This window comes from Ranitomeya variabilis, chromosome 6 (assembly GCF_051348905.1).
Source record: "Ranitomeya variabilis isolate aRanVar5 chromosome 6, aRanVar5.hap1, whole genome shotgun sequence".
Classification (NCBI taxonomy): domain Eukaryota; kingdom Metazoa; phylum Chordata; class Amphibia; order Anura; family Dendrobatidae; genus Ranitomeya; species Ranitomeya variabilis.
In genome coordinates this window covers 455654138-455679012 of record NC_135237.1, presented here as the reverse complement: position 1 = coordinate 455679012, position 24875 = coordinate 455654138, and the positions used below count along the sequence as shown (strand labels likewise).

Sequence of the window (24875 nt, the reverse complement as noted above, 5' to 3'; positions counted from 1 at the left end):
TAAAAATAATAAAAATATACACATGATGAAGAACCCGTCACAAAAAACTCCGCTAAAAGTTGTAGATTATTTTCTTACAAATTCCACTGTATATAAAATACAGATTTATAAACCTCCGGTGACTTTATGGCATTTTAAAAAATCCACACACGTATTGCAAGAAAGGAAAAAAAACTGTCACCCCTTAACCCCTGGGAGATAACGAAGTACGTAGTGAAATGTTAGGTGACCACGATGTACAAGTATATGTAGGTCATGGGCATCACGTGGCACAGACACTTTACAATACGGTCACTATGGTAGCCAGGCTGGAATTGTCAGAGAAACCCATTGATGCCACAAGAAGCTCGGCAGCAGTGAGTGGTTGCCTCTGTCGGTTCACGGATACCCTGCGGTTAGCTACCATGACACTTGGGCCATATTGCCGATTAGGCCAGCCTGGCCAGAGGCATGTACTAATAGGTTGACAGGATTGATTTTTTTTAGTCTCCCCCAATGTCCCCAAAATTATTAGTACTGTATGTCTTTGGAGTGTGGGAGGAAATCAGAGAACATACAAGCTCCTTGCAGATGTTGTCCTTGGTGGGATTTGAACCCAGGACCCCAGCGCTGCAATGCTGCAGTGTTAACCACTGAGCCACTGTGCTGCCCCTTAATGCGTATGGGAGCCTTTAAATGCTATCCTCTTTAAGGAGAAAAATTCCAGTTCTGCCCACGGGCTTAGTAGGCGACAATGCCTGCAGCACATGGCGATATAGGCTGCAAGTTACCACATGGCCAGGCAGAGCCATGGATTACAGCCAGTTATTACTATGGTCTAGTAAACACAGCCTGGCGAAGGTTAATGGAACCACTGACACCCCTTTAACTATAAGCAGGGCTTTTTTTAAACTTGTTTTTCAAAAGGATGTTGTGGGGTTGTAGCCGAGTAATAAAGGGGATCTCCAGAGAAAACACAATATCACCTAACAAAGAAGAGGTGACCACGTATTGTCACAAGAACATATTTACCACTGCTGTTAGATTGGAGTGACACTGTGCACGAGCCACCATTGCTCCATTCATTCTCTATGGATCTGACAAGTGATTTGCTCGGCTTTTTTCCAGCAACCCCATAGAGAGAGAATAAATCGAGCAGCATTTGGGCTTGTGCTTCTCTCTAAGGCCGGGGTCACACTTGTGTGTGCAATGTGAGAAACTCGCGCATCAATACCCGACACTGCCACCGGCACTCAGGACCAGAGCGTGCGGTTGCATGTATTTCTATGCAGCTGCGGTCCCGAGTGCCGGCGGCAGTGCCGAGTATTGATGCGAGAGACTTGTGCGAATTTCTCGCATTGCACTCACAAGTGTGACCCCGGCCTAACACAGACAGAAGTGTCTCACTGGAGATAAAGGTTCTCCGTTCAGGTAATCAGGGGGGGTCTCAGGGGTCAGATACCCACTGATCAATGAGTAAGCACTTATCCTTTGCATAGATGATAACTTGTTTTCACAAGAGAACCTCTTTACTGTAAAGGGAATCTGTCATCAGGTTTTTGATACCTCATCTGAGAGTAGCATGCTGTAGGAAAAGAGACCCTGAACCCAACGATGTATCACTTAGATTACTGGGTGCAGCAGTTGAGACACAGTTAGAGCTTTTAGATTTAGAAATGCACTAGAGCTGGGAAAGCTGCGCACACCAGTATATGTATATATATAACGTCCATAGACAGTGGGCTGCTTATCACAGGAGAGGGCGGAGTCAGACTTGGAAGCATATGCCAGCTACTCACAGCAATGATAATTACCAGTGATTAACCCTTCAGTGTAAGTAAACAGCAGCACACAACCTGGCATGTGACACATTGTTGAATTCTGTGTTTTAACCCCTTCATGACCCAGCCTATTTTGGCCTTAATGACCTTGCCATTTTTTGCAATTCTGACCAGTGTCCCTTTATGAGGTAATAACTCAGGAACGCTTCAACGGTTCCTTGCGGTTCTGAGATTGTTTTTTCGTGACATATTGGGCTTCATGTTAGTGGTAAATTTAGGTTGATAATTTCTGAGTTTATTTGTGAAAAAAACGGAAATTTGGCGAAAAATTTGAAAATTTTGCAATTTTCACATTTTGAATTTTTATTCTGTTAAACCAGAGAGTTATGTGACACAAAATAGTTAATAAATAACATTTCCCACATGTCTACTTTACATCAGCACAATTTTGGAAACAAATTTTTATTTTGCTAGGAAGTTATAAGGGTTAAAATTTGACCAGTGATTTCTCATTTTTACAACAAAATTTACAAAACCATTTTTTTTAGGGACCACCTCACATTTGAAGTCAGTTTGAGGGTTCTATATGACTGAAAATACCCAAAAGTGACACCATTCTAAAAACTGCACCCCTCAAGGTGCTCAAAACCACATTCAAGAAGTTTATTAACCCTTCAGGTGTTTCACAGCAGCAGAAGCAACATGGAGGGGAAAAATTAACATTTAACTTTTCAGTCACAAAAATGATCTTTTCGCAACAATTTTTTTATTTTCCCAAGGGTAAAAGGAGAAACTGGACCACGAATGTTGTTGTCCAATTTGTCCTGAGTACGCTGATACCTCATATGTGGGGGTAAACCACTGTTTGGGCGCACGGCAGGGCTCGGAAGGGAAGGAGCGCCATTTGACTTTTTGAATGAAAAATTGGCTCCAATCTTTAGCGGACACCATGTCGCGTTTGGAGAGCCCCCGTGTGCCTAAACATTGGAGCTCCCCCACAAGTGACCCCATTTTGGAAACTAGACCCCCCAAGGAACTTATCTAGAAGCATAGTGAGCACTTTAAACCCCCAGGTGCTTCACAAATTAATCCGTAAAAATGAAAAAGTACTTTTTTTTCACACAAAATTTCTTTTAGCCTAAATTTTTTCATTTTCACATGGGCAACAGGATAAAATGGATCCTAAAATTGGTTGGGCAATTTCTCCTGAGTACGCCAATACCTCATATGTGGGGGTAAACTACTGTTTGGGCACATGGTAAGGCTCGGAAGGGAAGGAGCGCCATTTGACTTTTTGAATGAAAAATTATCTCCATAGTTAGCGGACACCATGTCAGGTTTGGAGAGGCCCTGTGTGCCTAAACATTGGAGCTCCCCCACAAGTGACCCCATTTTGGAAACTAGACCCCCCAAGGAACTTATCTAGATGCATAGTGAGCACTTTAAACCCTCAGGTGCTTCACAAATTGATCCGTAAAAATGAAAAAGTACTTTTTTTTCACACAAAATTTCTTTTAGCCTCAATTTTTTCATTTTCACATGGGCAACAGGATAAAATGGATCCTAAAATTTGTTGGGCAATTTCTCCTGAGTACGCCGATACCTCATATGTGGGGGTAAACCACTGTTTGGGTGCACGGCAAGGCTCGGAAGGGAAGGCGCGCCATTTGACTTTTTGAATGGAAAATTAGCTCCAATCGTTAGTGGACACTATGTCGCGTTTGGAGAGCCCCTGTGTGCCTAAACATCGGAGCTCCCCTACAAGTGACCCCATTTTGGAAACTAGACCCCCCAAGAAACTAATCTAGATGCATAGTGAGCACTTAAAACCCCCAGGTGCTTCACAGAAGTTTATAACGCAGAGCCATGAAAATAAAAAAAATATTTTTCTTTCCTCAAAAATGATTTTTAGCCCGGAGTTTTTTATTTTCCCAAGGATAATAGGAGAAATTGGACCCCAAATGTTGTTGTCCAGTTTGTCCTGAGTAGGATGATACCCCATATGTGGGGGTAAACCACTGTTTGGGCGCACGGCAGGGCTCGGAAGGGAAGGCACGCCATTTGGCTTTTTTAATGGAAAATTAGCTTCAATCATTAGCGGACACCATGTCGCGTTTGGAGAGCCCCTGTGTGCCTAAACATTGGAGCTCCTGCACAAGTGACCCCATTTTGGAAACTAGACCTCCCAAGGAACTAATCTAGATGTGTGGTGAGCACTTTGAACCCCCAAGTGCTTCACAGAAGTTTATAACGCAGAGCCATGAAAATAAAAAAATATTTTTCTTTCCTCAAAAATGATTTTTTAACCCACAATTTTTTATTTTCCCAAGGGTAACAGGAGAAATTGGACCCCAAAAGTTGTTGTCCAGTTTCTCCTGAGTACGCTGATACCCCATATGTGGGGGTAAACCACTGTTTGGGCACATGCCGGGGCTCGGAAGGGAAGTAGTGACGATTTGGAATGCAGACTTTGATGGAATGGTCTGCGGGAATCATGTTACGTTTGCAGAGCCCCTGATGTGCCTAAACAGTAGAAACCCCCCACAATTGACCCCATTTTGGAAACTAGACCCCCCAAGGAACTTATCTAGATGTGTGGTGAGCACGTTCAACCCCCAAGTGCTTCACAGAAGTTTACAACGCAGAGCCGTGAAAATAAAAAATCATTTTTCTTTCCTCAAAAAAGATGTTTTAGCAAGCAATTGTTTATTTTCACAAGGGTAACAGGAGAAATTGGACCCCAATATTTGTTGCCCAGTTTGTTGTGAGTACGCTGATATCTCATATGTGGGGGTAAACCACTGTTTGGGCGCATGTCAGGGCTCGGAAGGGAAGTAGTGACATTTGAAATGCAGACTTTGATGGAATGGTCTGCGGGCGTCACGTTGCATTTGCAGAGCCCCTGATGTGCCTAAACAGTAGAAACCCCCCCTAAGTGATGCCATTTTGGAAACTAGACCCCCCAAAGAACTTATCTAGATGTGTGGTGAGCACGTTCAACCCCCAAGTGCTTCACAGAAGTTTACAACGCAGAGCCGTGAAAATAAAAAATCATTTTTCTGTCCTCAAAAAAGATGTTTTAGCAAGCAATTTTTTTTCACAAGGGTAGCAGGAGAAATTGGACCCCAATATTTGTTGCCCAGTTTGTTGTGAGTATGCTGGTACCCCATATGTGGGGGTAAACCACTGTTTGGGCGCACGTCAGGGCTTGGAAGGGAAGTAGTGACATTTGAAATGCAGACTTTGATGGAATGGTCTGCGGGCGTCACGTTGCATTTGCAGAGCCCCTGATGTGCCTAAACAGTAGAAACACCCCACAAGTGACCCCATTTTGGAAACTAGACCCCAAAAGGATCTTATCTAGATGTGTGGTGAGCACTTTCAAACCCCAAGTGCTTCACATAAGTTTATAACGTAGAGCCATAAAAATAAAAAATAATTGTTCTTTCCTCAAAAATTATGTTTTAGCAAGTAATTTTTTATTTTTGCAAGGGTAACAGGAGAAATTGGACCCCAATAGTTGTTGCCCAGTTTGTCCTGAGTACGCTGGTATCCCATATGTGGGGGTAAACCACTGTTTGGGCGCACGTCGGGGCTTGGAAGGGAGGGCGCACCATTTGACTTTTTGAACGCAAGATTGGCTGGAATCAATGGTGGCGCCATGTTGCGTTTGGAGACCCCTGATGTGCCTAAACAGTGGAAACCCCTCAATTCTAACTTCAACACTAACCCCAACACACCCCTAACCCTAATCCCAACTGTAGCCATAACCCTAATCACAACCCTAACCCCAACACACCCCTAACCACAACCCTAACCCCAACACACCCGTAACCCTAAATCCAACCCTAATCCTAACCCTAATCCCAACCCTACCCACAACTGTAACCCCAACACAACCCTAACCCTATCCTTAACCCTAACCACAAGCCTAATCTTAACCCTATTTCCAACCCTAGCCCTAATTCCAACCCTAAGGGTACCGTCTCACATAACGATTTACCAACGTTCACGACCAGCGATACGACCTGGCCGTGATCGTTGGAAAGTCGTTGTGTGGTCGCTGGGGAGCTGTCACACAGACCGCTCTCCAGCGACCAACGATGCCAAGGTCCCGGGTAACCAGGGTAAACATCGGGTTACTAAGCGCAGGGCCGCGCTTAGTAACCCGATGTTTACCGTGGTTACCAGCGTAAAAGTAAAAAAAAAAAACCGTACATACTCACATTTCGGTGTCCTTCAGGTCCCTTGCCGTCTGCTTCCCGCTCTGACTGAGTGCCGCCGTACAGTGAGAGCAGAGTGCAGCGGTGACGTCACTGCTGTGCTGTGCTCTCACTTTCTGGCCGGCAGACAGTCAGAGCGGGAAGCAGACGGCAAGGGACCTGAAGGACACCGAAATGTGAGTATGTACGGTTTTATTTTTTTTACTTTTACGCTGGTAACCACGGTAAACATCGGGGTACTAAGTGCGGCCCTGCGCTTAGTAACCTGATGTTTACCCTGGTTACAAGCGAACGCATGACAGCGGGAGATCCAGCGACGAAAGAAAGTTCCAAACAATCTGCTACGACGTACGATTCTCAGCAGGGTCCCTGATCGCTGCTGCGTGTCAGACACAGCGATATCATATGGATATCGCTGGAACGTCACGGATCGTACCGTCGTAGCGATCAAAGTGCCACTGTGAGACGGTACCCTAACTCTAATTCCAACCCTAACCCTAAGGCTATGTGCCCACGTTGCGGATTCGTGTGAGATTTTTCCGCACGATTTTTGAAAAATCCGCAGGTAAAAGGCACTGCATTTTACCTGCAGATTTACAGCAGATTTCCAGTGTTTTTTTGTGCGGATTTCACCTGCGGATTCCTATTGAGGAACAGGTGTAAAACGCTGCGGAATCCGCACAAAGAATTGACATGCTGCAGAAAATACAACGCAGCGTTTCTGCACGGAATTTTCCGCACCATGGGCACAGTGGATTTGGTTTTCCATAGGTGTACATGGTACTGTAAACCTGATGGAAAACTGCAACGAATTCGCAGCGGCCAATCCGCTGCGGATCCGCAGCCAAATCCGCTGCGGATCCGCAGCCAAATCCGCTGCGGATCCGCGGCCAATCCGCTGCGGATACGCAGCCAAATCCGCACATGCCATAACCCTAACCCTACCCCTAACCCTAACCCTACCCGTAACCCTAACCCTACCCCTAGTTCTAACCCTAACCCTAGTGGAAAACGAAAAAAAAAAAAAAAAAATATTTTCTTTATTTTATTATTCTCCCTACCTATGGGGGTGATAAAGGGGGGGGTATTTATTATTTTTTTTAATTTGATCGCTGTGATAGAACCTACCACAGCGATCAAAATGTACCTGTAAGGAATCTGCCGGCTGGCAGATTTCGGCGGGCGCACTGAGCATGCGCCCGCCATATTGGAAGATGGCGGCGCCCAGCGAGGAGACGTATGGACACCGGGAGGATCGGTAAGTATGAAGGGGTGGTGGGGGGGTGGATTGGAGCACAGGGGGGGTGATCGGACCACAGGGGGGGTGAATTCAAACAAGGATGGAGCGGACAGGAGGACGGGGGAGCCGGCAGGCGGACGGAGGGGACCGGACCCCATAACGGAGGACTGGGGGGGCGATCGGTGGGTGTGGGGGGGGTCACTTAAGTATTTCCAGCCATGGCCGATGATATTGCAGCATCGGCCATGGCTGGATTGTAATATTTCACCATTTTTTAGGTGAAATATTACAAATCGCTCTGATTGGCAGTTTCACTTTCAACAGCCAATCAGAGCGATCGTAGCCACGGGGGGGTGAAGCCACCCCCCCTGGGCTGAAGCACCACTCCCCCTGTCTCTGCAGATCGGGTAAAATGGGAGTTAACCCCTTCACCCGATCTGCAGGGACGCGATCATTCCATGACGCATACGCTGCGTCATAGGTCGGATTGGCACAGACTTTCATGACGCAGCGTATGCGTCAAAGGTCGGGAAGGGGTTAACCCCTACCTAATGCTTACATAGCAAAAACCTGCTGAAAGATTCCTTTTAAAAACAGAAAGTCTTATTACAAAAGCTGAACACTTATAGGACAGCCTGCTTAATGACAACCTGCAACAATGTGAATATATCAGCCCTATATTTTTAACTACATCATGTTCTTAGATTCTGATCTGGGCATCTATTTCTCATACGTGTGCTGGTGGTGTTGGATTAATCAATCACACAATGTGCTCGAGTGAGAAAGCTATCACCAATCAGATCAATAAAACGTAACAAAAATGAAGCAGTAACAATAGGAGGAATCTCATGTATGTAGCAAAAGTGTCACTTGTGTGTCTGCAGCAGCACATCGCATGTCGCATTCATTGGGCTCTAGAACGGATACCCTTGAAATCACGCTTATTACAGTCTCTAGACATGTATCAACGCACATTCATACTGCAGCATGCCAATGTATGAAGGATCAGTATCCTTGTTCTAGGTGACTAATTGATGCCAAAGTGCATACCTCTGCATCAGTCACCATCTCTTCTTTGTTAACAGATGTCATTGAGTGACGAATTGAAAAACTAATGGAAACAGTTATCAATGAGTCATTAGTTTTTCAATCAGGTTAGATGAGTTACAGCACAATGAAGCATTCTGAAAAACAACGCGAGAAGGAACGCACCCACACAGGCTCGGACTGGCCCACTGGAGAACAGGAGATTCCTCCGAGGGGCCCCTGTGCAGAGAGTAGGCCACCACCCTCTTATATGAGCACAATGTACTGGAATCACCATGTATAGACAAAGGCCTCCTATTCATTTACCAATCTACCCAGCTCATTGTTATATGAATTTGTGATTGAGGATAACGTTACATTGCAAGTAGCTGAAAAGTGGGGCCCTGGAGTTGGTTACTGGTGGGCCCTTGGCACTCCAGACCGACACTGCACCCAGTATAGGAGAATCTAATCTGATCAGAGTAATTGGACCATTTGTCTCGGATGTGGAAAAAACAGTAGTGTGACCCTACCCTTAGGTTAAATTCCCATAATGAAATTTGGGTGCTTTTTTTTGACAATTTTTTCGCTGCCCAAAAAGTAGCGTCTTCCAGCTCCAGCAAAGTGGATGGGATTTATGGACATCTCCTGCCCACTGTGCTTGTTTGTTACGCAGCATATACTGACCTGCGCTGCGGGATTGAAACCTGCAACATGTCAATATGTCTTGTGGGTAGGCTGAGGCTTATATGCAGATTCTCCCCACAGAATTGCATCAGATGCAGGAAACGCACAAAAAAGATGCATGTAATCCGCACAGGACTGTATCAATAAAGTTTTGTAAAAGCCAAGTAAGAGGAAGTACCAAAAACAAAGCAGCTTTTATTTTACAACATGACATACCAAAAAGAGACAAAAACCGCAGCGTACAAAATGCAATAAAAATGTATGTAAAAAAACACTCAAAAACACAAATAATTTGATTAGCCTAATAGGTGCAGAAATTTTGCAGAAAATCCATTAAAAACTCATCAAATACTCATTGTGGGAATGTAACCCTAGGCAAAACGATATTTGGGAAGAAGCATTTGTGTAAACACAGTAAAATGCTTATTTGTAGGGTATTCATACCAGCAACAACAGGTAGGCCCCTGACAAAGCTGATGCGAAACGCGCGTTGGGGTATATGGGCAGTGTGGACTCCTATCTGATAATGGCACATGGTGGGTATGATGACTTACTGCATGTACACATTGACTTCATCAGTAAGCAACAATATAGGAGGCTATCTCCCATTGCTTCCGGCTATATATACTTACAATATGATTCAGTTTTAAGCTGGTTCTATATTTCTCCAGGGACCATCTACACTGGTATTATTATGGTTGTTATGTATATTGTATGCTCCTGATGGTCTCTTTTTTATATATAATTCGTATCCATTCCCTATTTAATAAAGGTTCCAGCATTTTTATGAAACAATAGTGTTTTTCTGACCACACTGCCCATTTTCCTTTAAATGGGTTTTATATGGTTTTTTAAGGGTAATTGTTTTGTTGTGTTTTGTAGTTGTGATTATATTGTATAATAAAGTTTTTTATATTCTTCCTAAAAGAATTTCATGAATCAGGTGGGCACTGCTCCATTTGTTATTTTGCTACCATTCATACAATACGAAAGCATTTGGTGGAAAAGTCAAATGGACTAAACAACGCTTTTAACTATGAGATAAAGTTTGTCCACCACAACCCTCAGCCAACCAACATTATATTTAGTGACCATAAATCATACATTTCAAATGTATGTAGACACACATCATCATCCAGGATATGACATGATATAGATTTAAAGGGAGTCTGTCAGCAGGATTTCACCCCCAAACTATGTATATGGTCATGTAGCCTTTCCACACACAAGTCCAGCAATGCCTTTACATGGCCAGTCCGTTCCTCCGTTATGGAGAAATCAGTGTTCAACTGATATGCAAATGAGGCTATAGATATGAAGCCTCTGACACTCCAGCTCTATTCCCTGCTCAGAATCCCCTCCTTATGCTTGATTGACCACCTATATGCTGTGACTTTAGGCACAGGATTTGTCAGTAAAGTAGGAGGCGGTGGCACTGGGTGGGAAATCGAGCTGGAGTGACAGAGGCTTCAGATCTACCATAGCCTTTTAGTCTCATTTGCATATCAATTCAATCGCTGATTTCTCAGTAACTGAGGAACAGACTGTCCAGGTAACGGTATTTCTGGACTTGTCGTTGAAAGAGCTACATGCACATATACAAAGTTTGGGGGGGGGGGGATGAAATCCCGATGACAGATTCCCTTTAATGTGCAATTGTAATATTTTTAATGGATGACATCAAGGAAGAAACTACAAGAAGCAAATATTCTGAAATTATCATTACTATGGGTTTATTTGCCGTTCAAATTAAAACTATATTTTCCTTAGAGAGAACTGACTCTGAAATAAATATAGTGGGAATTAACCAAAGAACCGCGGAGACACTGACGCAGATCTGTGTGGAACTAGTGTAGAGTCAAAATCATAATTTAACCAAAGGCACTGCAGTCATAGAACTCAATATTTTATATGGTTTTTTTTTGCTTTTTCTGTAATTGATATGGGAAAAGACAGACTTATAGTGTAGCCCCAGAAAAAAAAGAAAACTTACAAGTGTCTGCAAATCCTCATGAGCTGTAATGACGTGCAGTCTTTCTGTTTATAGCTCAGTGGGTTGATATACGGATAACGGAGTATGTGCACAACACGTCTTTTAGGCTATGTTCCCTCGATGAGTTTTTGGTGATTTTTTTACACTCCATATTTTTGAAATATTACATATTACTTAATGGGTGCAGAAATAGTGCAGAAAATCTGCAACATCAAAACCTCACCAAAAGCTAATTGTAGGATCCATAGAGTGGGATATCGCTTCAGGAGACGGCGCTGTTTTTAAAATGCCACAAAAGATGTCAGGCTTCTTCCATCTGTGTTCTTGGGCTTCCTCATAGACCTCTTTAGTTGGTTTACAACATGCCAGAAGAATCGTCAGGTCACTTCTTTTAACCTCTTCATGTGAAATATGAAGACAATCAAAAATGTATCAATAAAGTTTTGTCAAAGCCAAATACCAGGAAGTATCATATATAATTATATTTGTGATCCTGATGAAGGGCTTGGTTCATGTTACGACAGACTCACAGAGTAGACTATAGCGAATGGACTGCTGAACTGTAGTATCATTGAATGAAAGGTCCTTGGAGGGCTGTAGTGAAGCTTCTCATACTGCAATGGGTGCAGAAATTAATACAGTAGATTATTAAGCAGCCTAATGCCACAAAAACACACATGGAACATTTTTGTATCTACCCAGTGCCATATTTCTTGGTGTTCGTTAAAGTCATAAGAAATGAAAATTCACTGCACTACAGCAGATCAATCATCTGTAAAGAGTCAAGGGAAGAAGGATTTGGCTCTACCGGCCATATTCACACAGGACATCTATCTATGTGTTTTCATTTGTGTTACGTTTTACTGATGCAGCCAGATTAGCACGATTAGTAAATGTATGGACTAGTTTTAATTCCTTGTAAATCACAGCACAACATCAATTAATATTACTACAGAAATGTCAGAGCCGAGGAGAATAACTGAAGCAGAATACACAGACTTGGTAATTCTCTGCCAGCAGCCTAATAAACCCCATGAAGTCATTATTCAGCCAGTAGTGACATGATATTCAGAGGCAGTATGTACAGTAGATGGTGACGACTTCATGGCAGCACCGATTATCCACGGTTCTATGTAATGAAGCTGGAGCGACATAATGGCTCCATGTTACAGCTGCCTACGTTCTATCTTTTGTCTAGTTTTTCGTGTTTTAAGCTTCTTCTTAATTTGCGCCAAATTCTTCTAAATTTGCATATTTTTAAAGTCTGTTATGTCTGATTGTGTTTTTTACAGTGTTTGTGACAGTGGGCGAGGTTTGTTTTCTAAATGTGTGTGGCCAATTCATCATTGATGACTTGTTAAAAAAGTCGCAACATTTTTGAGCGAATATACTGTAGTTATCCCCCTCTACCCGAGTGATTTTACATATGCTTTTCTTAAAACAAATTTTGTAACATTTTAGTGGAAGTAACTTTTTCCTCTAAGTAGGAGCAAAAAAGTAAAAGACAAGCTTTTTGGATTTTGCTGAAAATTCATGAACCCTGTGCACCAGTGTTGAAGATTTTGGCACAAAAAAAAAATCAACAAATACAACGATGATGAATCGGGAAAAATACTTTGCTGTATGGTGCCTAAAAATGGATCTAGATTCTACGTCAAAGATATCGCTTCTGGGACCTCATTCAGACATCTGTGTTTCATGTGCTGAGGACAAGGCTGCCACGAGAGGTGGTGAGTAGGGTTGAGCGAAACGGGTCGGCAATTTTCAGAAGTCGCCGACTTTTGGCAAAGTCGGGTTTCATGAAACCCGACCCGACCCCTGTGTGGGGTCGGCTATGAAGTCGGCGATCTTCTGAATCTGGAATCGGAATTCCGATACCGATTCCCGATATGTTTAAGATATCGGGAATTGGTATCGGAATTCAGATTTAAGTGTAAAATAAAGAATTAAAATAAAAAATATCGCTATACTTACCCTCTGACGGGCCCTGGTACTAACCGGGAACCTTCCTTCCTTAGAATCAGCCTTCCAGGACCTTGCGGTGACGTCGCGGCTTGTGATTGGTCGCGCGGCCGCCCATGTGACCGCTCGCGCAACCAATCACAAGCCGCGACGTCACCGTGACGTCACCGAAGGTCCTGGAAGGGCTGATTCTTAGGAAGGAAGGCTGCCGGAACGAAGCCGAGGGTGAGTATATTCCTATTAGGTATATACTCACCCTCAGACACGCCCTGCTTCTTTCCGGCAGCCTTCCTTCCTAAGAATCAGCCCTTCCAGGACCTTCGGTGACGTCACCGAAGGTCCTGGAAGGGCTGATTCTTAGGAAGGAAGGCTGCCGGAACGAAGCCGAGGGTGAGTATATTCCTATTAGGTATATACTCACCCTCGGACATGCCCTGCTTCTTTCCGGCAGCCTTCCTTCCTAAGAATCAGCCCTTCCAGGACCTTCGGTGACGTCACGGTGACGTCGCGGCTTCTGATTGGTCGCGCGAGCGGTCACATGGGCGGCCGCGCGACCAATCACAAGCCGCGACGTCACCGCAAGGTCCAGGAAGGCTGATTCTAAGGAAGGAAGGTTCCCGGTTAGTACCAGGGCCCGTCAGAGGGTAAGTATAGCGATATTTTTTATTTTAATTCTTTATTTTACACTTAAATATGGATCCCAGGGCCTGAAGGAGAGTTTCCGCTCCTTCAGACCCTGGGAACCATTGGAAACCCAATGCACTGCATTGGGTTTCGAGTTTCGGCCGACCCCGACCCCGACTTTTTTATAGGATCGGCCGATTTCACTCAACCCGACTTTTGAAAAAGTTGGGTTTCGTGAAACCCGACCCGATCCTATAAAAGTAAAGGTCGCTCAACCCAAGTGGTGAGTTCTCCTTCAATGGAAGTCTTCACACAGAAACAGGACAGACATCTGTCTGAGATGGTTCAGTGAATCCTGCATTGAGAATCTGGGGTTGGACACGATGATCCTGGAGGTCCCTTTCAAAACTAACATTCTATGATTCTCACAGATAGAACATGTAGCCATTATAGTCTATGGGGCCATGTGTCCATGCAAATATCACAGGGAAATGTCTGTTTTTCATCAATGTGACAGATGAAAAGTACCAATAATAGTCTATGGACCTGTGAAAACCAGACAGCACGTGGATAGCATCGGTGCACAGTCCGTGTGCTGTCCGGGATTAACACTGTAATGTACAGCAGAAACTTTGTCACTTATTTATTCATACATAAAAAACAGTGATGAAAGACTAAGGCCATGTTCACACGCTCAGTATTTGGTCAGTATTTTACCTCAGTATTTAGAAGCCAAAACCAGGAGTGGGTGATAGAGAAGTGGTGACGTGTTTCTATTATACTTTTCCTCCGCGGCTGATGAATACTCCCATCAGCCGCTCCTGCGCTCGCTATTATTAGCGCCAGCAAGTGTCAGCTGATGGGATCAGTAGTCCCATCAGCTGACACCAGTGACCGGAGGTAAAATTTATACCTCGGATCACAGCTGAGCGCTCCAGTTGTCATTTGACAGGGTGGGAACCGCGGCTCTCTGATGGGCGGGGATGAATTCACCGCCGATCAGAAGCGGTGTTTGCTGCGCTGTCATGCATATGACAGCACGACAAACACCCAGTGTTCGGGGGGCAGAACCCAAACAGTAACACGGACTTCCTGGTGAAGTCCGTGTTCGGTGTCCGTGCCCGAACAGTAGGTGTTCGGGTTCACCCATCTCTAGTGGTGACGTGTTTCTATTATATATTCCTCTGATTGTTCCACTCCTGGTTTTGGCTTACTAATACTGAGGTAAAAAACTCACCAAACATTGAGAGTGGCTTAATGGTAAAAACTGATCAAACACTGATGAAACTCAGATCCAAAATGCTGATGAAAACGCAGATGCGTACTATTTTTGGGCGCACATTACATTTGAATGAGGCCTTATGAAGTATAGCACTCTAATAAGGCAATCTAAGGAACAAGCCACAACCTTCTATATGCCGCTGTATGAAAACAAGCAAACAGGGAAGCAAACAGCACAACAAGTGCACAGACAATATGGCCAGTGATGCATGTACCAAGCACTGCATCAGAATACCTGACACATAAACAGCTACGCTATGGAGGAGCTGTGGTAGACTAAATATCATACTGCATTGTACGCAGCCGCCATATGCCAAGCTCTGTGTTCCTGGCTGCAATCACCATCTGATTAGATCCTGTGCAGTGTCAGAGGTGAGCTCCACAGCGCACTACATATGTCTGAACACCTGTTACCGGCTTCTAACCACTGCACATGTCACAAGCAATTTCTACTTTGTGTTGGTGCTTTCTGAGACCTTGGTTGTTGATCTACAGCAAATAAGATTTTGCTAAACCGAAATACGGTAATCCTTTTTTGTCTTCTTCCTTTTGTTGTTCCCATGATGAATTCTGTATATTATAATAATTATTTTTAATCAAAGTTAAGAAATACAAAAAGGAGTTGTCCAGGATTTAAGTATTGATGACCAATCTTGAGGATCGATGGGGGTCCGACACCCAGCACCGCAAATGCTGCAGAGCAGGGGAGTGACCCCCTTTTGTTACAGCCCTCTATGTCGCCACTATCACTGTCAGCAAGCAGCTGCAGGGAGAATATAACTTCCACTTAAACAGCGCAACGTGTAACCCCCTTCTAAATAAGGCGATTTTCTGAGTTTTCTTTTTTTTTCTATTCAAATACTGTAGAAAAACTGTAGTACTTGTTTTTTGGGGGGATTGGCAGCTGTAGGGTTGAATGACACTGCTCATTTTACCATTCAAAATACTGGAAAACAACCCCAAGTGTGGTGAAATTGTGCAAAAAACACAATTCTGCAATAAATTTTGGTGTTTTCTCTTTACAACGTTAGGGTAAGTTCACACTGGGCGTTTTTTCAGCGCTTTTATTTCTGCAGCAAAAACTGATCTCCTGTCAGAAAAGAAGCTGCAGAAAAAGAAAATGTTTTTCTTGCTTTTTTCCTTAGTTTTTCTTGGGTTTCTTGTGATTTTTTTCCTTGCATGCGAGACTTGTCTATTGTGCATGCTGATAAAGCTTAGTGTTGAAAAAAAAGTCCTACTCTATAGAATCAGATTTTGGCAAAAAATACCTGATATCAGCGTTTTTGGTGCGATTTTTCACCATCCATTCATTTCAATGTGTGAAAAATGCTGAAAGAAGAGACATGCTCCATTGTGCAAAAAAACAACCAAAGCAAAACTGATGGAAAAAAAAACAAAATGTGTGCATGAGATTTCTGAAATCTCATAGACTTTGCTGGTACTGTAAAACTCAGCTGAAATTTTGCATACAAAACGCATCAAAAAACACTGCAAAAATGCCTAGTGTGAACTTAGCCTTATGTGGTTAAAATGACCTGACAAAATGACTCAGCAGGTCACAACAATTACAGGTGATACCAAACTTTTTCTCATTGCGCTATTTACAGATTGGTTAAATGATTTTATACCATGATAGATAAGACTTTTCTGGATGCCATTGATAACAAACACACTTTTATTTGTATTTCCAATTTTGATTCAAGAATTGCATCAAAATCAGACATGTCTCTGTGATTTTGGGAGGCCCACTCAGTTCACATAAAAGTACATGGACATGTAAACAACCCCATAGACTATAATAGGTATGCATTCTATCCATGAGATGCACTAACTTATGTGGTTTGCTACTGTAGACACCACCTCATGCTACTGTACAGTACCTCTAGGGGTGACAGCAATGACAAAATGCAAAAGTGATCAAAACAACAGCCAAAAAGGATAAGAACAAAGAAATGGTCTGTGGTCACCACAAGCAGAACCACTCCTTTATAGGGGTAGTCTTGCTAGTTGCCTATCATTTCTACCCTTTGTCTGTTTCATTTTCACAGCAGCAGGAGAAATTGATTCACAATCAGTGTTGCTTCATGACTGGACAGGTTGATGTCACAGAAGTGTGATTGAATTGTAGTTACATTGTGTTATTTAAATGTTCCCTTTATTTTTTTGAGCAGTGTATATACCAACGTAGGGTTACTGCCAACTTCACAAAAAATCAAAAGAACTACTAGCTGCCACCACCAATCGTTTTTCAGACTGATTGGACACCCATTACAGGTAGCCTATGGCTTCAGGGGTGCGGTTTACAGAGCATGAGGAACATAGCTTTTAAATTTTATACATTTAATTCAGAAAGGTAGGCAGTGTTTATAAAAAAAAGTACACAAAGCTGTTACAAGATTGAAACAAAACAATACGATATATATAATTACATACAATAAAAAGGAATAACAAAAGAGAATTACTAAACCTGATATTGCAGGAATGGTTCTTATCTTTATGGAGGGAAGCACTCCAATTAGGGAAGTGGAACACACAGTGAACTATGTCTTCCAGAATGAACCAAGACAGGCACTCAAATTCTGCTTTTTATTAGATCCAGGATACACCCTCATACTTTCCCTTGATGAGCTCATATGGGGGCGCGGAAACCCAGACATGTGAATAGCACTAAAGATTATATATCGGGTACATGTTTTATCCATGAAACATAACAGATACAACACGTATGTGGATGATGCCTTACATATCAGAATAAATATCATAGTTAGGAAACTGAGTTTTTACAATTTTTCAGAAAAATTATCTCTGAAGAAATCACTATTGGCTCCATTTATCAAAGGTTTTATGCCAGAATTTTGGCGTTAACAGCTTCAGAATGAAGTAACATTTTGGTGCATCTTGAGGCTGCACTAAAATTGTGCGACTTATAGCCTCCTTAAGTGATTTTAGCCCAGGTCTGACAAAGTGGGTGAAGGGAATTCGTGATAAGTGGCAGTATTCTTTACACCAGAAATCTTACTCCAGTATACAACTGGAGTAAGATCTGTGACGAGGTGCACAACGGACGCACATACCCCAAGTCACAGGCTCCTGATTCGTAGCACTTACTTTCTGACTGTCAGGCATTCCCAAGTGAATAAATTTGGTGATAATAACTCCATCAGACTGTCATATGAAATGCCAGCATTGAGAAATCTACACGTCTAAAAATGTTAAATTATAAAGAGGAAATTGTCATAGAAAAAAGACAGAAAATGGTAAATAGTCAAATAAAAAGCATAGTCATTTAAGCAGCTAAAAAGCGCTATTTTTCCATTTGAATGTAACAACCAAATTACTATACACTGCTAAAATGAGGAGTCGCGTCCCAAACATGTTCCCACAGTGAAAGCTTGTTCCATTGCACGCATTACAAATGCACCGCCTGACAGTGCCACAACTGTAGTCATCTATTACAGTCATTTGTTATTTTAGTAATTGTAGTAATATTCCAAGGCCTGGAATTTATCAAACTGTCTATAATGATAACATAACGCAAAAACATATTTTTTGAGGTTTCAGTGTATTTTATCCTGAATGCTGCAACAAACCATATAATAAAGACATTGGAACACAAAGGAATTTACTTATTAATATTTCAGGAGAATGCATGGCACTTGCTGCTGTATAAACAGAGCGGTGCTTAAAGGGACTCTCTAGGACGTAATAAATAATGAAATACATGGTTTGTACGTTCCTCACACTATACTTTATGCAACGGACAGATTAATGAACTGTAGAAGTGTTAGTGACAGTGCTGCACTGAAGAAAAGACACCAAAGAGGACATCAAATGCAAAATAGAAAACACATCACTGAAAAAAGCCACGTTTACCAATACATAGCTACCAAAGCAGCTCACTGCAGCATGAAGACATTGCCCCGACGGTTTGTGGTGACGGACACAGAGGTGTAAAACCACTCACACACCTATCATCCATGAGAGGGCTGGATGCATAGTGTTAGGCCACAATCACACATTCAGTATTTGGTCAGTTTTTTACCTCAGTATTAGTAAGCCAAAACAAGGAGAGGAACAATCAGAGGAAAAGTATAATAGAAACACGTCACCACTTCTGCACTTATCACAGATACTGAGGTAAAATGCTGACCTAATACTCAATATATACAGGTGCTTCTCAAGAAATCAGAATATCATCAAAAAGCTAATTTATTTCAGTTCTTCAATACAAAAAGTGAAACTCATATATTGTATAGAGTCATTACAAACAGAGTGATCTATTTCAAGTGATTATTTCTGTTAATATTGATGATTATGGCTTGCAGCCAATGAAAACCCAAAATTCATTCTCTCAGTAAATTAGAATACTTTATAACACCAGCTTGAAAATGATTTTGAAATCAAATTATCTTTCTGATTTTGTGAGAAGCACCTGCACATAGATATACCTAAATAAGGCTTGCATAGGGTGCCAGTCATTCCCCTGAACACATGTCCTGCTATGCCAAACTCTTGGCCATACCAAGAGGGCACCAAAGTCTCCTAAATTGCATATAAATTCAAAGTTATTTGCTCAGACACTGTGTCAGTAACAGGTACAGTGCTAGTATGGTTGTTATAGGTCCCTTACAACACTGTAACGGCCATTTAAAATGCATTTTGGGGTTGTGTGACTCCCTTTAAAGGGAACCTGTCACCAGTTTTGGCAGATATAAGCTCCATGGCCATCACCTTTCAGGGCTGATATACAGCATTCTATAATGCTGTATATCTGCCCCCAACCCAACCTGTAAGAGAAGAAAATTAAGTTTTATTTTACTCACCTGCGGGGCGGTCCGGTCCGATGGGTGTCGCTCTTCTTGGTCCGATGCCTCCCATCTTCTTGCGATGCCGCCCTCCTTTTTGCTCCGTGTGGATGACGTGTCCCTGCATCATCTGCACAGTCTCCTCATCACTACGCTCCTGTGCAGGCGTACTTCTCTGCTCTGTTGAGGGCAGAGCAAAGTACTACAGTGTGCAGGCGCCGGGAAAGGTCAGAGAGCCCCGACACCTGCGCACTGCAGTTCTTCGCTCTGCCCTGAATTATAGAATGCATTATCACAGCCCTGAAAGGTGATGGCCGTAACTTATATCGGCCAAAACTGGTGACAGGTTCCCTTTAAAGGGAGTCACACAACCCCAAAATGCATTTTAAATGGCCGTTACAGTGTTGACATGTGGTTTACAGCCCACTCCTAGTTTCCATCTTTTTCATCTGCGAGCTTTCCTCCTTTGTCCTGAGAGCTGCTAATGCTGAGGACAGTGTGATTTCCCACCCTCTCCTTGTAGAGTCTGCTGAGATACTCGGCTCATTAATTACACTCACCAGTCTCACACACACAATCTATTGATAGAGATGGGAGAATGCATTTGGAGGACCTTGGTCCAGCGGCCCAGTTAGTTTTCCATGACCATTTGACAGAAGCTGTACGGCCCTCCTTACTTGCCAGCATTAGCGACTCCTGCTTTGAGTAGTCGGCCTAATGCAAAGTCTTGGGTGCGTCACACCAAAACGATGACGCAGAGCAAGCCAACTAATCAAAAGAGGAGCCATGGATGACGGCAGGTAGGAGACATTATGCGGGACTTCTGTCAAGTGGCTAGAGTCCTGTGATCAGCCATCTCTCAAGGTGCTGACACTTTTCTCCCTCTCCTCACTCTGATCAATCTTATACAAAGCTGCACCTATAACATTGAGATAAGGAAAGGAGAGAACTGTGTGCTGCTCGATCTACATAACAAGCAGCAGGACAGTTAGCTTTGTGCATGCATTTCAGTCAAAAAATATCCTCAAAGGTGTCCGTGGTCATGACTATCCGAATACTTGAAAAGGAAATCAGAAAAGCTACATCAAAGTACACAAGACTTTAATTTCTTAAAGGGGTTATCCACTACTAGGACAACTCCTTCTTAAACTAAATGTTCGGCACCGATAAAATAATAAAAGCTATACTCACCTCCCGTGCCGCCGCCATTCCAGTGGTGTCGGCACTCGCTCTCCCCGGGGCTGTGGTGTTGTGACATGTGACGCCGGCGCCAATCAGCGCTAGCGTCACTGTCTCCACCTTTGTAAGAACTGAACATGAAGAGGAAGCCAGAGATCAGCTGCAGCTCATCCCAGACTACCGCTTCATGTTCAATTTGTCCGAAGGCGTGGACAGTGACACCAGCGTTGACTGGGCGCCAGGCATCACATGTCATCCCACCGCATCATGGCTCCGGGATCGCGAGTGACAACACTGCTGGAACGGCGCCGGCACGGGAGGTGATCCTTTTGAGCACTCCCATGAAAAATTTTAAACCTCTCAGTATATTGTAATCATCATATTATATGGCATTATGCAACTACATAATTCTTCTTTTTTTCCATCAGGTCTATGACATCATGTGATTAAAAACTGACCAGCTGAATCCTTCTAAGCTCTATGCAAAACAGGAGGTCAATTTTTCCTGTGTGAGTCATAACCACTGTAAGAGGAACCATTTCTACAGGGACAAGAGACTTCCTATTTCTACATAGAACAAAGAGAATAATTAGATGGGTAGAAAGGCAAAATGAGCAATTGTAAGTACACGGTGCTATATAACATGATTGCAACATATTAAGATAAAAACTTTTGTGGGAGTGCTTCTTTAACTGAAAAATGTAAAAACAGCAAATTTGAAAAAGCTGAATGTAAAACGGCAATAGATACAATTACGGTATTTAAATGCTACATTGCTGCAAGTCCACTGTAATAGTAATGTGGTTACTTTTTGTTGCGTATGTATTAGTAGTGGTCTAGGTGCAGCCTGCACATAAAGATTTAACAGCAAAGAAATAACACAAGGGTTAGCATATTTATACCTGTTGTTCCAATCAATGTTTATTGAACTCATGTCTAGACTTTTCTTCACTACCGGGACAGATTATTGTTATCCTAGAGTCTATGCACATTACACTGAATATGTTCACACTGTATACAACACACACACATACAGATATATTTACACTGTAAATCTAAAACCTTAAATCTTATTCAGTCAAATTAAAATGACAGTCATCATGTAACGTGCCCATGTCCATTAGACGGAGCTCCCCTACACCCAAATCTCCAGCAAATGCAGTTATGGGGAGAAAAAAGGATTAAACCAGCTAAAGCATACTGATCCATACCATGGTGGCTTCCTTTGACCAAAACTCCATCTTTGGACCCCCACTATACACAGGCAGGCTTGGTTCCTCTGAGAATGCATGTGTTTTCAATGGAAAGGGATGTAGGCTTTTGCAGGACACCTCTGATGCTGGCTAGTCTCCCAGGAAAATAGAAAGATTTGGCGTTTTCATTATGATGGGTCCTTCCTGTCCATTCTTGACACCTTCTGTAGGTAAATTTGTGAGACCCCCAGAAATATTATATAATAATTGTCCTGTCCTAAATTCTTAAAATATGGGTATCGTTAATGTATACAAGTGCCTTAAATGGAATCTGTCAGTAGGATCGTCCCTGCTAAGCCATCTATATGGGCATGTAGGTCATAGGAAACTGAATGAAATTATACCATGATATCTGTGATCCAGTGTCTTATTCCAAAGAAATCCAAGTTTTTCTTTTATGTAAATAAGCTATTAAGATCTACAGGCCTCTGCCTCCAGAGCATATTGTACATGAAAGGAGAAGTTACCATTGTGAGACAAATAATGACTGACACTTTGCTTTCATAACCACACACAGCTCTACAGTGAGATCAAAAGCAACACAGTACAGCAGAAGTCAACTACTTTGTCTCAATACAAACATTTGTGGCAGCACTTATCCTCTCATAGTGCTGGCAGTTCTGCTGCAGAGCGGTGCGTGATTGTAACTAACACAGTACAGCAGAGTTGAACCCTGTCTCTTTATAAATGGAACTTCTGCTGTGCTGTCTTAGCTGCAGAGCTATGTGTGATCATGAGAGCAGACTGTCAGTCATTACATGTCTCACACCGGTAAAGCTGTTACAATAATCTCTGGAGGCAGATTCTCAGGAAGATCTGTGTCCAGCCCATAGTTCTGAACAGGTTATTTACATATTTGTAAAATGTGGATTTCTCTGGAATAAGACATCGGCTCACAGACATCAAGGTATCATTTTATCCAGCTTCCTATGATCTGCGTGCCCATATAGATGGCTTAGGAGAGTTGATCCTACTGACAGATGCCCTTTAGAGTGTACCTGTTATTGTACCATTACACATCTTGCAGAATGATGGGTGTCTGAAATCCCTAGTGATCACTGAAAAGATTGCTAAGAAGAGGGCTGCCCAGTATGCAGATGCTGTGAGTCCAGGAGGCAGAAGTGCTCATCTCCTGCCTGGGCGCATGCGTGAAGTGGTGTACAGTCACACAGACTTTTACATTGAGTCTGTGACCCCTCTACGGACCTGCAGTACGTGTACAGGGATAGAACATATTTAATGTAACTGATAGGTATACTTTAAATCATCGGGATTCTGCCAGGCAAGTTCTCTGCTAACAGGGTTTATTCATTACAGACTCAGAAGGAATCTGGGGGCTGCACACAAGAGCCCCTTTGTTTATCTACAAAAACTCGAGGATCAAGGCATTTTGACAACCGAAGTAAAGCTTTGGAATCCACTTTGCAATGAATTAATAGAAGGAACATCAAGCAACCTTTGCTTTAAAACATTTCTATGGTTTACAATTACAAGGTCTTTTTACAGAGTATCGACAGAAAAAAAATGCTTTATTGTATCCTTATTTGTTCTCATGGTTTGCACTGAGCTAGCCATTAGAATAGGGGTGCACATTGGACCTGTGTTGTTTTAAAATGAAACCCCTATACAGTATAGAAGGGGGTCAGTCATGTGTGTCAATCTCACACCGAAAATAGTCTCACTTTTGTAGTAGTCAGAAGAAAGCTGGTAAATTACACGTGTTCCTTCTTCTATCAACCTTGAGGCTTCCTTAAACAAGAAAGAAGTATGATGTCTGCTGCTAAACGTTGATTTGCTACATAGCCGAATTCAAAGCTAATTCTGTGAGATGAGGGACGGCTGGTCAGACTTTACATTGTTTCTATGAAATTAATAACACCTTGGGCTCGGATGTTCTGCTTTTTGCATTTCTCACTGGTTTATCCCTCTTCACCCTTTTTAAACACAGCTTAACAAGAACATATCTCCCAGATTCTGCTCACACATCCCATATTAGTGATTCATATTCATAGTATTCGGCAGTCAGATCATATTGTAAGGTTGCTATCTTCAGTCGTATGGTAGTTTAGAAATGTTACTTTAAAAGTTTATTCCCATTAACTCCCAGCTTGTCACATATCCTGTCAAAAGGTTAAAACTTTTTAACATGGGAATAAACCTTTAAAGAGGAGCTTGTTACACTGGCCACTTCATGGAATAGTGGCTGCAGCGCTAAATAAAATGAAATATGAATGCGGCGAAGTGCGGCGTTATCCTGGATGAAAACCTCTTCCAGAGTGCTCTGGACCTCAAACTTGGCCGAAGGTTCACCTTCCAACAAGACAATGACCCTAAGCACACAGCTAAAATAACAAAGGAGTGGCTTCAGAACAACTCTGTGACCATTCTTGACTGGCCCAGACCGAGCCCTGACCTAAACCCAATTGAGCATCTCTGGAGAGACTTGAAAATGGCTGTCCACCAACGTTCACCATCCAACCTCACGGAACTGGAGAGGATCTGCAAGGAAGAATGGCAGGGGATCACCAAATCCAGGTGTGAAAAACTTGTTGGATCATTCCCAAGAAGACTCATGGCTGTTCTAGCTCAAAAGGGCGCTTCTACTCAAGCAAGGGTCTGAATACTTATAACCATGTGATATTACTTATGACCATGTGATATTTCAGTTTTTCTTCTTTTCCTGTTTTTTTCAGTCAAGATGGGGTGCAGAGTGCACATTAATGAGAAAAAAATGAACTTTTTTGAATTTACCAAATGACTGCAATGAAACAAAGAGTGAAAAATTTAAAGGGCTATGAATACTTTCCGTACCCACTGTATATTGATAAAAGTTTTGGAAAAC

The 24875-nt window shown here is 42.6% G+C and overlaps 1 protein-coding gene across 1 annotated transcript in view; it reads right to left on the bottom strand.

Annotated features, from left to right (window-relative positions):
- Positions 1-24875, bottom strand: part of XKR4 (XK related 4) — a 378869-nt gene that overhangs the window by 310463 nt on the left and 43531 nt on the right. The window lies entirely within an intron of this gene.